The following is a 10,084-nucleotide window of genomic DNA, read 5'->3' on the forward strand; positions in this document are numbered from 1 at the left end:
TACCTGTATTTATGAGAATCCCGTAATAAGGGGACACGATCTCTGCTTTGACAAGAGTGTCATAGAAACCACCTCGTAATATGCGTTGTAGTTGGTTGTGGGGAAACGGTTCGAATAATGGATCCGATCATAATAATGTGTCACGTCACCAGAAAAAGTTATCAGCAGATTGCATTTGTGAAATATTCATTCTCTCTACGGTGGTATGCGAAGATCATTTTTCAGATCCGGACACAATTTGAGTGTTCGATAATTACTTTGGAGTATTCGGAGGAGGAACCCGCCTTGCAATGCCGAAGACAATACTGCGCGCCGGACTCATCGTCATTGAAGCCTGGTTCAGGGGCTACTGAGGGAGTCCTGAATTACGGGGTATCCAGACAGCCGGACTGTGTACAGCGTCCGGACTATTGAAGCGTGAATATACAAGACTCAAGACTTCGGCCCGTGTCCGGATGGGACCTTCCTTGGCGTGGAAGGCAAGCTTGGCGATCTGGATATTATATTTCCTTCCTTGTAACTGACTCCATGTAAACCCTAGCCCTCTCCGGTGTCTATATAAACCGGAGAGGTTGAACCTTAAAAGGCCGATCACAATTACATTCATACCATCATAGGCTAGCTTTTAGGGTTTAGCCTCTACGATCTCGTGGTAGATCTACTCTTGTACTACCCATATCATCAATATTAATAAAGCAGGAAGTAGGGTTTTACCTCCATCGAGAGGGCCCGAACCTGGGTAAACATCTGTGTCCCTTGCTTCCTGTTACCATCTGCCTTGACGCACAGATCGGGACCCCCTACCCGAGATCCGCCGGTTTTGACACCGACATTGAACCTTTCTAAAGTCAACAATTTCTGCTCATGGCTGCTGGAACGGAGTCAGCCGGGGCTTCTTCCTCGAGTCCTATCATGATCATGCACCCGACGAAAGAGCTTTACAAGCGGAATTTCCCTTCTTCACTCACGCGATATTGCCGGATCGGGCTTTCGTCCATTGTCCAAGATTTCCCACTGCTGCCCCCCCCGGCAGTATGCCATTCTAAATGCGGAGCGCCTTTATTTTCATATTTAACTCCAAAGGAACAAAAATTTAGACCGTAGCCTTGCCGAACAACCTCGTTTCTTGCTTTTGTCGATTGATTCGTGGGACTCTATTGAATTCCATCTTGGGTGTTGTATGAATACCTTCATCGCCTCCTGACCATACATGTGGTTTGACAGGTAATCATTAGTGAACTGCTTTGGAAAGGCCTAGAAACAAGGACATGCATAAATATCTTTATTAAATTTGGAAATGGCGCAAAGGAATTAAAAAGACAAGGTATAATAGTTAGTACCATCTTGTAGTGCAGTGATGCCTTCTTCGTTGTGCACACAAAGATCTTATTGTTTTTCGTCGCTAGTTTCTTTATCCTAACAATCTTTCTGAGTTTCTTGACTTGACTGATATTCATGGACAACTCATTTCCACATATGCAAAAAGGGTCAAATAGTGAGTCAAAACCTTTGACAGCAGGACCTACATGTGCAAGACCAAATTGTTAAAAACCTAAATATTAGAATGGTTCCGGCAATTGCTCAATAATGTTCTATTAGACAAAGGACCATGCATGTGCAAACCTCGATTGTAAACCTCACTACTTCCCATTGTTTCTTTGCAACACATATACGATAGTTATTGATCAGGTTAAGTGAGGGTTGGCATAATATTAGTTAAATATGTTGATGAAAAATAAACACATTGCAGATTCAACAGATTAATTCGAGCCACATGGAAAAGCCATTTATCCAAACCAAGCATGATTAAGACTAGGAAATATAGCAATTGTATATGTTTCTCATGTATTTCCTATAGCCAGATACAATTTATTCCCCCACATGCATAACAATACAAAATAGTACCCACAACAATTGAACATCGTATTGCAGAATTGAACCAAGCAGTTAACTACGCACCACAAAAAATGAACCAAACATTAACTAAGCACCACATTGCGCAATATAACACACTCCAAATAGAAGATCAGACAGTTCACCAAGCCAAGCATGCTTAACAACTTGGAAATATAGCAATTCAATTTGTTTCTCATGTATTTAGTACAACCAAATTCGATTTATTTCACACATGGTAGACAACAAAGAATGCACCCACAACAATTGAACATCGCATTGAAGAATTCAACCAAACAGTTAACTAAGCACCACAACAAATGAACCAAACAATAACTGAGCACCACATTGCACAATATATAACATACTAGAAGATCAGACAGTTAACCAAACCAAGGATGCTTGACAACTTGGGAATATATAAATTGTATTTGTTTCTAATGTATTTTGTACAACCAAACTCAATTTATTTCTCACATGGAAGACAATACAAAATTGCACCCAGAAGAATTGAACATCACATTGGAGAATTGAACCAAACAGTTAACTGAACACAACAACAAATTAACGAAACAGTTAATAAGTGAGCGCCACATTGCATGACGTATAGAACATATACACTAGAGGATCAGATTGCATGGTAAAAGTACATAGGGCAATTCACTAGAATTTGTTAAGGAAAGGCAGCAGCAGCACATGCAACAGGTAAACCGAACATGCTTAACAGATGTAGCTAGCTAACTGAACATAGGTCCTTATAGTGAGCTAATAAGACAAGCTGCTCCTCATCGTCGGAGATATCGATGATGATTGGCTCCTTAGACTTGGAAGAGGGGGAGGACTCCACATCGTGTGTGCCCTCCTCATAGTGTTGAGTTGCCTGAGCCGCTTCGGGCACCAACCTACTGGCTCTCGAGTTGAGTTAAGCATGGGCACGCTGAGAAAACACATCGTAGTCTTTGTCAAAGGCACCGATGGTGGCCTCGAGAAAACGCCATGAGCTGTCTTTAAAATAAGCCGTCGCGTCATTAGCGCGCGAGACGTCGAGGGTGTCCTCGACTGGGATGTGCTCCTCCAAGATCTGGGGGTCGGCATGAATGGCAGCCATCGTGACCTCATCTGCATGTGCGGCTGTGATTTGGTTCTCCGCTGCCAAATCCTCCTTAGGGCGGTGCTTATTTGGAGGATGGGTCGGTTATTCAGGTGGAAGGTGTCGCGCTGGCGGTCGGGGCATGTGGGATGTAGAAGGTGGAGGAGGATGGGGGTTAGGTGTGGATTACCTGCCTAGATCGACCAGGCTGAGTAGCGTGAAGGAGGATCGTGGCGAGGACCCGGCACAAAAAGCAAGGAGTGAAGGTTTGAACTTGGAAAGGAAGGCGGAAATAGGGGAAATGTGGTTATAGGATTGCAGTTCGCCCCTGAGTGAGCTCATTGCTACGGCTGCTCCTTCGATGGGGTGGAGAGGCAGAGACAGAATAATCTCTCCACCCGCATCTTGTGGAGAATGACTGTTGGGATGCTACTAGCGCTATACTCCTCCGGTGCCTCCCGCTCTCATTTCGGCCGCAGGGGGAACAGTGATGATGCTACATGCTCCGGTCACGTCCCCCACGGTGTCCACATCCCTGTATGTCCCCATAGCCCCCATGGTATCGGTGGCCGCATTCAAAGGGACCTTCGAGGTGGACGGGTGAGCTGTAACACCGGGTTCTTCTTGGCGCCATGGATGATGAAGCCGTTGATGAAGTAAATGATGATGAAGATGACGCGCTACTTATACCCTCGGGTTCACGCAAGCTTTACCCCCTACCTGGCGCGCAAAAGATTTCATGGTATAACATCGGCACCTATGGGACCATCGCCCCTTGTGGTTCGGCAAGGTGGAAGATCACGTTACACAAAGAGCGGAGGGCATAGAGCAGCATGGCAACAATGACACGAGCAGTTTTTACCCAGGTTCAGGTCGTCGCGAGGCATAAGACCCTACTCCTGCTTTGGTGGATAGATGAGAGGACCGTGGTGGAGACGCAGTGCTCTAGCCCGGCAAGGTCGCCTTGGGACGAGAGCAGCTACGCGCATATGAGTATACAGAGGTTCGAATCCTTTCTATGTTTGCCACAACCCTCCTTTTATAGGTCAAGGGGTTACCACAATGGCAAAACAGTCATTATCTAGTGATTAGATAACCACGGGGCTATCATACCTAAGTCTGCAGACAGGACAAGGTGCATTAAATGAACCGCCTGTGTCACATCATGGGCATAGGCCGGCAAGCCTTTCCTGTGGCACCCCGGCTCAGAGAAAACCGGAACGCCCCGTATTCCAGCCTAGAGAACAAGATGAAGTCTTCTGGAATACAGCACTACTTAGCATAGAACAAACCAGCACTTCATTACAATCTATTTGGGTACAAGGGTTACATCGGCACGGCGACACTACGCCTGCCACTGTTGCTCAGCAGAACAACACGATGCAGTGGAAGAACTCTAGTAGCGGAACAACGACGACGGTGGTGAAATCCACTCCGCATGGACTCTGGCTAGAATGCTTATCCTAGCTTGCAAACGAGGACTCCACGACAAACAAGCAATCAAATCCGGAATGACCTGCAAACTGGCATGACACGCCAGGTCAGTACATTGAATGTACTTGCAAGCTCCCAATAACCAAAAGCATTCAAGACAAACAATAGCAAGGCAATTATAGGTTAAGCAGAAATTAACATGATATCATCAGAATAACATGGCATGGCCAACATAAACATGATACAGCTAGAATAATATGAGCATGACATGATGATACTAGCATGCAATATGATGACACTACATGCACCACTTATTCCGCTTGGGTTACCTGGTAACCAACACATGCATCACTTACCAACCTCGGACAACACACGATCATCTCAGGATCGAATCAAGCTTGGTATAAATAATACCGTAGTAATCATTAAATGACCACTAGGATCTTGATTTTTACCCACGATTCTCGCACAACATCATGAATATACAACAACTTGGTATCCTCGATACCATGGTGATCTTTCCGGCGATCGCAACCACGACTAACACTCGGTCTCAAACCGTGATCCTTACGGCGATCACAACCACGACCAACACTTGGCCCGTGATCCTTACGACGATCACAACCACGACCATTATTTGTCCCGTGATCCTTACGGCGATCACAACCACGACCATTAATTGGCCCATGATCCTTAAGGCAATCACAACCACGACCAACACTTGGCCCGTGAAACTTACAGTGATCACAACCAACTTATCTCATTGTTATTAAGCACATTATTCTTATTACTGTTGACTCACAGTGTGACCAACACGAACTGGGCCCTTATCAGGGGGCGCGGCTATCGATAGATTTAATATACACTCTGCAGAGGTTAGTACACTGTACCCACATGTCAGGACCCCGACTCGATGTCACATCGATCTAGCCGATAACACCTCATATCACTTTGCGGCCTCACGCACGGTATCCCCACGGGTGTCGCCTTACCTTTGTCCGGGACCGTTTGCGCCTTTTGGCTCACGTATATGATAGTGTCGCTAGCATCCATATGATAAAGAGCCCGGGCTGACATGACTAGTCGTAAACCCAAAGTGGCACAGACTTACAGGGACAGGCATCCATGACCCAGCTTCGAACGTGTCGGTCATCAGCAAGTGGGTCCGGGCTGTAGCACTGGGCTAGCAGGACTCCGGTAAACCGGGCTGTAGCGGGCTAACAGGACTCCGGTACTCAAAGCGTGACATTTCCCAGAAGGGACAAACACAGGAACGAAGAAGGACACATGCCGGCCAGCCTAAGTGTTCCAGAGCAGTAGCAAGCTACCATGGCTCAGCGGTAACACTAGGAGACATTTCCCGGTAAGAGAGGCTACTAAAGATAAACAACTAGATAGTCAGATCCCACACATATCAAGCATTTCAATCATACACACAATATGCTCGATATGTGCAAATACAACGAAGCATCACAACATGACTCTACGACACAAGTACTTTATTCAAGGCTCAGGGAGCCATACATAACATACACAAAGGTACGGGTCTCACGACCCAACATACAAGTCATACAGTCATACAAACCAGCAGCGGAAGTAGCTTGTCTGAGTACAGACAACTAGTAAATTAAAAGAGGCTTGGAAAGCCTAACTATACTACGTGGTCCTTCACAAGCTCAGGGTCACCACCTGGGTCTTTAGCCTACTCGTTGATGTCAACGTCTACATAGAACCCATCAGAAGGGGTTGCAGCGTCTTCTGTAAAAATGTAGATTATAGCAACATGAGTACAAAGGTACTCAGCAAGACTTACATCAGAACCTACATACATGCATATTATCAAGAAGGGTTGGTGGAGTTATTGCAGCAAGCCAGCTTTGACTCTTGGCTAAACTATCCTACGATACTCCAACTTGAAATGGTTTTGCGCACACGAGTCCACTACTCACCACTTCAATACACTACCGAGGATCCACCTCCGTCTTCCTACGGAAGAGCCATCCTCGGCACTCACACTTATCTTGAGGCTTTTAGCAGTATCCATTTACTTGTCTATGAACTGTATAGGCAACCAAGTAGTCCTTTACCGCGGACGCGGCTATTCGAATAGATTATGATAACCCTGCAGGGGTGTACTTCTTCATACATGTTTCCACCACTTAGCGTCTGCACACGACATGTGCTCGGCAGACTTCAAGCGAAAGCCGACGTGGGTGTAGACCACGACCTACCTAAACACCTAAGCCTCTAGTCCAGGTTTATCGCCTATCCAGGTTCCATCCGCAGGGAGTCCGGCCGAGGTTTCCCATACGGCCCCGAACGATGTGAACAGGGTTCCCGAGATACCTAACGGGTATTCGGTACACCCGGCCACGTACCTACCGCATCATAGCCCACCCCTACGGTCAGCGCTGTCCACGGCCTCCAGTAGGCTACAAACACCAGAAACTACTTGCAACTCCTGGACAGAGAGCTAGGGTGAATAAGAAGTCGAGCGGGGTCATATTTCAGGGCCCAATGCATGGTAGTAGCTGTATCTTAAATCACGCATACAGATCTCAGTGCTTAAGGTCGGCTTCAATGAAACAACCCACCATGTACTCCTACATGGCCTCTCATCGATACCTTTACCAAATCGTGTTCACCACACTACTCTCATTACCGACATAATCATTTCACTCTAGCCCATCACCCCGATGAACCAGACCTGACACGACTCTAAGCATAGCAGGCATAGCAAGGTAGGAACAACACATACATATGGCTCAGACAACTCCTACACATGCTAGTGGGTTTCATCTAGTTACTGTGGCAATGACAGGTCATGCAGAGGAAATGGGTTCAACTACCGTAGCACACAGCAGTTTGAATCGCGTTGTCTTAATGCAGTAAAAGAGAGCAGGAGCGAGAACATGGGATTGTATCGACATGATCAAATGGTTGGTTGCTTGCCTGATGGTTCGATGCACTGATACGGTTCTTCGTTAGGGTAATCACGGTATCCCTCGGAGACAGAACCTGCCGCAGAGAGCACCGATACACAAATATTACCAAACAGTATGCAACAATATGATGCATGCATGAGACATGGCAAAATGAGTGTATTGGGCTAATGCAACTAAAACCAGAAGGGTTTGAACAAATTTGAATCAAGGATTCAAGTTTCAAATTCAAATATGGCCTTTTAAAGTGCTTTTCCTTGTTCTGCTTGAAACATCAATTTAACTTGTTTGATCATGCATGAAAATAGTACAGATGGATAGATTGGATTTTTCTGATCATTTTTCATATATAATTTGTCCAATTTGGAGTTACAGAATAAAAGTTATGAATTTTTGAAGTTTAAATTATATTCTGGAATTTCCTGATTTAAATTAAATCCAGGAAATCAATTACTGCGTCAGCCTGACGTCAGTGTGACGTCAGCAGGTCAACGGAACAGGTCTGGGTCAAACCTGACAGTGGGTCCCGCATGTCAGGGTGATTATTTTAATTAAAACTTAATTAAAACTAATCCTGTTAATTAACAGGGCTGGGCCCCACCTGTCATTGACTCAGAGGAGTCAACCAGGGCCCACCCGTGGTCAAACCCGGGTCGGCTCCACCGGCGTTTAGCCGCCGGCGAGCCCGACGCGGCGGCAGAAGTGGTTTTGGCCATTGCGGCCACCAAATGGGCCGCGGAGACCACCGGAGGGGAGCTGAGGACAAACCGCAGCTCTTGGCGGAGTCCGTTGGGGTCGGGGTGGCCGGAGTTGGCGCCGGCGACGACTTTGGCGGCCACCGGGGTTCGGTCGGAGGTGAACTTGGCGCTAGAGGGGTCGGTGAGGCTCGTGGAGTAGCTAGCTAGGTGTTGCGGAACTTGGTGAGTAAGATGGACACCATGTTGTGGCCGGAGGATGACCGGGAGCACGTCGGCGACGAGGTCCACGGCGGTGGGTGCGGTTGAGCTCCGGGAGGTTGCTACACGGCTCGGGAGCAAGAACGGAAGGGAGGGGAAGATGGCTAAGCTCACAGTGAGTGCGACGGAGTCCTTGGTGCGGCCGGAGATGGACCGGAGCGACGATGGCGTTGAAGGGGATCTCCGGCGATGGTGAGCTCGGGCGAGGTCGGTGCGGTGGTCTCGGGCGTTGCGAGCGCTCGGGGCTCGGCTGCTCGATGAAGTGGACAGCGGCGGAGCTCCTGGACACGGTGAGACGGCGTGGGGTGGTCGGAGGGCGTGGCTACGCCGAGGGGGTGGCGGCGATGGCGTCGGCCATGGCTGGGGCGTGCGAGGGGGAGGAGCTGGAGAGGAGAGGGGGTGTCTGGGGGGTTCGGGGGAGAGAGGGAGGCCGATCCACGGCGTTAGCCGGGCGAGGGAGGCGGCGAGGCGGCGAGCAGCTGCGTGGCGAGCTGCGGTGCCGCCACCGAGCACCTTGGCTGCCTGCCTGGCGAGCCAAGCAGCTCGCTGGAGCGGTGGCCGGGCTGGGCCGGCCAGGTGGGCTGGCTGGTGGGCCTGCGGTGGCGCCAGGTAAGTTTCCCCTTTTTTTCTGTTTCTGTTTCTTTTTTTAATATATCTGCAACTTTGTTGAATTTAATAAAATACCTAGGCAACTTCAAAAATCACCAATTTACTCCTGGTCCATAGTTGGATTATTTCCAACATGAAACATTTTAGTTTGGAGGTATTTGAGCATTTAAATATTTTATATAATTTTAAATGCCCAAATTCAAATATTTATGATTTAATTCAAAAACCCTAAGATGGCCTAGGAAAATGTGCACCACTTTTGGCAGGGGTTCTGAACCAAGACAAAAATGATGGGCATTTTAGAAGGGCATTTCAGGTTCATTGAAAAAGTTTTTAGTAAACCCTAGTTGGTTTCAGAGGGGACTGGGGGTTCTGTCATCCCCATTTCAAGTTTCTGATGAAAAAGTAAACATGATGCAACACTCTAATGCATGGCTAACTAGGATGTGACAACTCACCCCCACTCAAAAGAATCTCGTCCCGAGATTTGGGTTCCTCCGGGAAGAAGGCGGGATACTCAAGTCGAAGACGATCCTCCCTTTCCCAAGTTGCTTCATCCTCAGAATGGTGCGACCACTGTACTTTGAGGAACTTGATGTTCTGGCGTCGAGTGGTACGCTCGGCCTGATCGAGGATACGAATGGGGTACTCTCGATATGTAAGATTATCCTGGAGATCAAGCGTTTCGTGGTCCACTTCACGGATAGGATCCGAGAAGCAACGCCTGAGTTGGGAAACGTGGAAGACATCGTGGACTCTGGAGAGATGCGGAGGTAGTTCCAACTGGTAGGCAACTTCTCCTTGTTTGGCAAGAATGCGAAAAGGTCCAATGTAACGAGGAGCCAATTTGCCTTTGATACCGAAACGATGGGTTCCCTTCAGAGGGGTGACCCGAAGATAAGCCTTCTCGTCAACCTCGAAAGTCATAGCCTTATGTTTTCGGTCATATTGACTCTTTTGACGAGATTGGGCTGTTTTCAACTTTTCACGAACGATGCGAACTTGTTCTTCTGCTTCCTGAATCATATCCGGGCCAAAGAATTGTCTTTCCCCGGTCTCTGACCAGTTAAGGGGTGTTCGACACCGTCGTCCATAGAGAACTTCAAAAGGGGCTTTACCCAAGCTAGTTTGATAGCTGTTGTTGTAAGCGAATTCGGCAA

The sequence above is a fragment of the Triticum dicoccoides genome, chromosome 3B (genome assembly GCF_002162155.2).
Source record: "Triticum dicoccoides isolate Atlit2015 ecotype Zavitan chromosome 3B, WEW_v2.0, whole genome shotgun sequence".
In the NCBI taxonomy this organism is placed as follows: domain Eukaryota; kingdom Viridiplantae; phylum Streptophyta; class Magnoliopsida; order Poales; family Poaceae; genus Triticum; species Triticum dicoccoides.